The following is a 6,000-nucleotide window of genomic DNA, read 5'->3' as shown; positions in this document are numbered from 1 at the left end:
CCCTACGACCCAGCAATTGCACTGTTGGGGATTTACCCCAAAGATACAGTTGCAGTGAAACGCCGGGACACCTGCACCCCGATGTTTATAGCAGCAATGGCCACGATAGCCAAACTGTGGAAGGAGCCTCGGTGTCCAACGAAAGATGAATGGATAAAGAAGATGTGGTTTATGTATACAATGGAATATTACTCAGCTATTAGAAATGACAAATACCCACCATTTGCTTCAGCGTGGATGGAACTGGAGGGTATTATGCTGAGTGAAGTAAGTCAGTCGGTGAAGGACAAACATTATATGTTCTCATTCATTTGGGGAATATAAATAATAGTGAAAGGGAATATAAGGGAAGGGAGAAGAAATGTGTGGGAAATATCAGAAAGGGAGACAGAACGTAAAGACTGCTAACTCTGGGAAACGAGCTAGGGGTGGTGGAAGGGGAGAAGGGCGGGGGGTGGGAGTGAATGGGTGACGGGCACTGGGGGTTATTCTGTATGTTAGTAAATTGAACACCAATAAAAAATAAATTTAAAAAAATAAAATAAAATGTAAAGAGAAATTTTTAAAAATTATGAATGAAAGAGGAGAGATTACAACCAACACCAAAGAAATACAATTATAAGAACATATTATGAGCAACTATATACCAGCAAATTAGACAATCTGGAAGAGATGGATGCCTTCCTAGAAATATATAAACTACCAAAACTGAAACAAGAAGAAACAAAAAACCTGAATAGACCCATAAGCAGCAAGGAAATTGAAGCAGTAATCAAAAATCTCCCAACAAACAAGAGTTCAGGACCAGATGGCTTCCCAGAGGAATCCTACCAAACATTTAAAGGTGAATTAATACCTATTCTTCTGAAGCTGTTCCAAAAGATAGAAATGGAAGGAAAACTTCCAAATTCTTTCTATGAGGCCAGCATCACCCTGATCCTAAAACCAAAGATTCCACCAAAAATGAGAATTACAGACCAATATCCCTGATGAATATGGATGAAAAAATTCTCACCAAGATACTAACCAATGGGATTCAACAGTACATTAAAAGAGTTATTCACCACGACCAAGTGGGATTTATTCCTGGGCTGCAAGGGGCAGGGGGGTCCAACATCCACGAATCAATCAATGTGATACATTGCACTAATAAAAGAAAGGGCAAGAACCATATGATCCTCTCAATAGATGCATAGAAAGCATTTGACGAAGTATGGCATCCTTTCTTGATTAAAACTCTTCGCAGTGTAGGGATAGAAGGAACATACCTCAATATTGTAAAAGCCACATATGAAAAGCCCACAGCAAATATTCTCAATGGGAAAAAACTGAGAGATTTTCCCCTAAGGTAAGGAACATGCAGGAATATCCACTCTCACCACTGTTGTTTAACATAGTACTAGAAGTCCTAGCCTCAGCAATTAGACAACAAAAAGAAATAAAAGGCATTTAAATTGGCAAAGAAGAAGTAAAACTGTCACTATTTGCAGATGACATGATACTCTATATGGAAAATCCAAAAGACTCCACTCTCAAACTGCTAGAACTCATACAGGAATTCAGCAAAGTGGCAGGATATAAAATCAATGCACAGAAATCAGTTGCATTTCTATACACTAATAATGAGACAGAAGAAAGAGAAATTAAGGAGTCAATCCCATTTAAAATTGCACCCAAGATACCTAGGAATAAACCTACCCAAAAAGGCAAAGGATTTGTACTCTGAAACTATAAAACAGTTATGAAAGAAATTGAGGAAGACACAAAGAAATGGAAAAAAGTTCCATGCTCCTGGATTGGAAGAATAATATTGTTAAATGTCTATGCTACCTAGAGCAATGTATACATTCAATACAATCCCTAACAAAATACCGTCATCTTTCACAGAGCTGGCACAAATAATCCTAAAATTTTTATGGAACCAAAAGGACTCTGAATAGCCAAGGGAAGATTGAAAAAGAAAACCAAAATTGGTGGCATCACAATTCTGGACTGCAGGTTTTATTACAAAGCTGTAATCATCAAAAACAGTACAGTACTGGCACAAAAACAGACATATTATCAATGGAACAAAATAAAGAACCCAGAAATGGACCCTCAACTCTATGGTCCACTAATCTTTGACAAAGCAGGAAAGAATATCCAATGGAAAAAAGACAGTCTCTTCAACAGATGGTGTTGGGAAAATTGGACAGCCACATGCAGAAAAATTAAACTGGACTATTTTCTTACACCATACACAAAGATAATCTCAAAATAGATGAAAGACTTAACCTCTGGGACCTCGGCTGCATGTTTCCAAAGGCAAGGGAAACAAAGGCAAAAATGAACCACTGGGACTTCATTAAGATTAAAAGCTTTGCACAGCAAAGGAAACAATGGACAAAACCAAACAATAATCTACAGAATGGGAGAAGATATTTGCAAATGTCTTATCAGATAAAGAGCTAGTATCCAAAATCTATAAAGAACTTATCAAACTCAACACGCAAAGAATATATAATCCAGTCAAGAAATGGGCAGAAGACATGGACAGACATTTCTCCAAAGAAGACATACAGATGGCCAACAGAGACATGAGAAAATGCTCAACATCACCTGGCTCCAGGGGAATACAAATCAAAACCACAATGAGATGCCACCTCACACCAGTCAGAATGGCTAAAATTAAGTTAGGAAACAACATGTATTGGTGAGGATGATGAGAAAGGGGAGCCCTCTTCACTGTTGGTGGGAATGCAGGCTGGTGCAGCCACTCTGGAAAACAGTATGGAGTTTTCTCAAGAAGTTAAAAATAGAGCTACCCTATGACCTAGCAATTATACTACTAGGCATTTACCCCAAAGATACAAATGTAGTGATCCAAAGGGGTGCCTGCACCCCAATGTTTATAGCAGCGATGTCCACCATAGCCAAACTATGCAGAGAGCCCAGATATCCATCCACATATGAATGGATAAAGAAGATGTGGTATATATATATATATATATATATATATATATATACCACACACACACACACACATACATACATACAATGGAATATTACTCAGCCATCAAAAAATGAAGTCTTGCTATTTGCAATTACGTGGATAGAATTAGAGGATATTATGCTAAGTGAACGAAGTCAATCAGAGAAAGACAATAATCATATGATTTCACTCAATGTGGAATTTAAGAAACAAAAGAGGAACATAGGGGAAAGGAGGGGAAAATAAGATGAAATCAGGGAGGGCAGCCCAGGTGGCTCAGCAGTTTAACACTGCCTTCAGCCCAGGATGTGATGCTGGAGACCCGGGATCAAGTCCCACATCAGGCTTCCTGCATGGAGCCTCCTCCTCCCTCTGCCTGTGTCTCTGCCCCTCCCTCTCCCTCTGTGTGTTTCTCTTGAATAAATAAATAAAATCTTAAAAAAAAAAAAAGAAATCAGAGAGGGAGACAAATCATAAAACACTTAATCATGGGAAACACACTGAGGGCTACTGGAGGGAAGGGGTGTGGGGGGATGGGGTAACTGGATGATGGACATTAAGGAGGGCATGTGAGATAATGAGCACTGGATGTTATATAAGACTGATGAATCACTGAACTCTACCACAGAAACTAATAATACAGTATATATTAATTAATTGAATATAAATTTTACAAAAAAAAAAAAAGAATGGGTCTGGCTGGATGATCAGAAACAGTCACAGGTCATTTGAGTGCTGGTCTGCAAGGGGAAGGATTCTACAGGGACTTGATCATTAATGGAGAACTTTATTAGAGTTTCAGTCTTGCCTAGTAGAAGAAGGGAATCAGAAATCTTCCTTAAGGGATCCCTGGGTGGCGCAGCAGTTTAGCGCCTGCCTTTGGCCCAGGGCGTGATCCTGGAGACCCGGGATGGAATCCCATGTCGGGCTCTAGGTGCATGGAGCCTGCTTCTCCCTCTGCCTATGTCTCTGCCTCTGTGTGTGTGTGTGTGTGTGACTATCATAAATAAAAATACAAAAGGCACATGTGTAAAGAGTGGTCAAATTGAAGTCAATTGTATTTGTGTTTTTCTCTAATAGTGACCTTAAGAAAAACCACAGCATATTAAAATATTAAAATAACCAACTTTATTAGGACATCTAATCATTTTGTTCGAATAGTTCCATAATATGTTATTACTCCAACCCTTATTCAAGAGAAGAGAGCAATCATATAATTGTTGAAAAATGGTTGTAGTGGCAACTCCATGGTAATGTAAACTGATCTGTAGGACAATTTGAGCTCTATAATATTCTATTTACCTATTAAATGAAGGTTACATTAAATTGTATTGCCTAATTAAATAAACTTAACCTGGTGATATTTGAAAAAAAATAAAAAGAGATAAGTAATGTGTTATTTTAGGAATGATGTTATCATCTCAAATATTTGCATGCAATCCAGGACAACACCCCATCTGCACAAATGATCCTATCTTCTATGGTCATTCTCATGGCATACAAAGTAAATTTCCCTGATTCAAGGCACTCTCTCCATCTGTCTCTTGCTCTCTGGCTCTCTTTCTCTCTGACAGCAAAATACGAGGTGTTCCCACATGAAGCACTTTCATTACTGGGGTTTGAGTAAATCCTGTCTTCCCTACTGAGAACCAATAACATAAAGAAAGAATAATTTTTTTTTCTTTCCAGCATTCTCAGAAACTGAGGTCATTATACAGCCTACAATTAATCTGAGGGTATTTACCTCTAAAAAGACATTTTTCCTTCTCTTTGCCAGTTTATTATCTTTTTTAAAGATTTATTTATTCACGAGAGACACACACACAGAGAGAGAGAGGCAGAAACACAGGCAAAGGGAGAAGCAGGCTCCATGCAGGGAGCTCGATGTGGGACTCAATCCCGGGACCGCAGGATCACGCCCTGAGCCAAAGGCAGATGCTCAATCGCTGAGCCACCCAGGCGTCCCCTTTTTTCCAGTTTAAATACTGTTTCACCTGATATAATTGTGTATCTTTACATCTGTCTCTTTAATAACTAAAAGAAATCCAGCATAGTTGCATTTTTCACATCAATACTTTTATTCAAAATAATTCAGGACAGAATTTTACTTCGAACATTCTTGTTATGAATCATGTTTGAAACATTAACTAAAAAAAAAAAAAAGACTAGCCTACAAACTGGAAATGTTCATGAGTTCGTACGGTCTTCTCAAAATTATACATCAATTATTGTGCTGCATATAATCTAATCGCTAAAAACACAACATCATCCTCGTACTTATATAATTACCTGTACTCTATGATCTCAAAGTGTGATTTCATGATCTCCTACGGGGGAGGCAGGAGCCTGAGTCAGTACTTATCCTTCCGCCATCAGTGAAAACACACAAGCAATATTTCCACTCTTAGTAAAAATCATAAACAGGATTCTTGGGTCTTGTGTGTTATTTTTCCATTCAAAGCCAGGACATAAACTTCTTGCAAAATACCTAACAGAAGAGAATTGCTCAAAAATCTGTTGCCCAGCTTTCTTGTTACCTTGACTCTGAGGGAAAATGAAATAGAGATGAATGCCAACGTGAATTCTAGACTCTGGAATGCCAATTCCTTTGGCCAGTTGTTCCCCGGTAGCTATTCCAGAATAGGAGTTCTGGTCAAACCATGATTGGGAGCTACCCCTTTGACTCGGGTTCAAAACAATCCTCCTTGGCTGGGCTCTCTTTGTAATAAGTCTGATGAAGAAAAATGGGATAAAGGAGTATGAAGGATATGTTCACAGATTTAAAACTCTGGTGTGAGCACATATTTTGTTTATTCCAGCTTGAAAGTCTGTGCATCTGATAATGACTATATATTTTTACTTTAGGGATACAGATTAAGCCCTGCTAATAAGGACATGTTAGTACAAATACATATTTTGGAAAGGATGATAATCCATAATCTAAGTATACAAAGCAAGAGATTACAGAAAATCCACAATATTACATGCAGAGAGAATGGGAAGCAATAGAAATTAGGAAAATTCATGAA

The sequence above is a fragment of the Canis aureus genome, chromosome 4 (assembly GCF_053574225.1).
Source record: "Canis aureus isolate CA01 chromosome 4, VMU_Caureus_v.1.0, whole genome shotgun sequence".
NCBI lineage: Eukaryota > Metazoa > Chordata > Mammalia > Carnivora > Canidae > Canis > Canis aureus.
Note: the sequence above shows the minus strand (reverse complement) of the source record.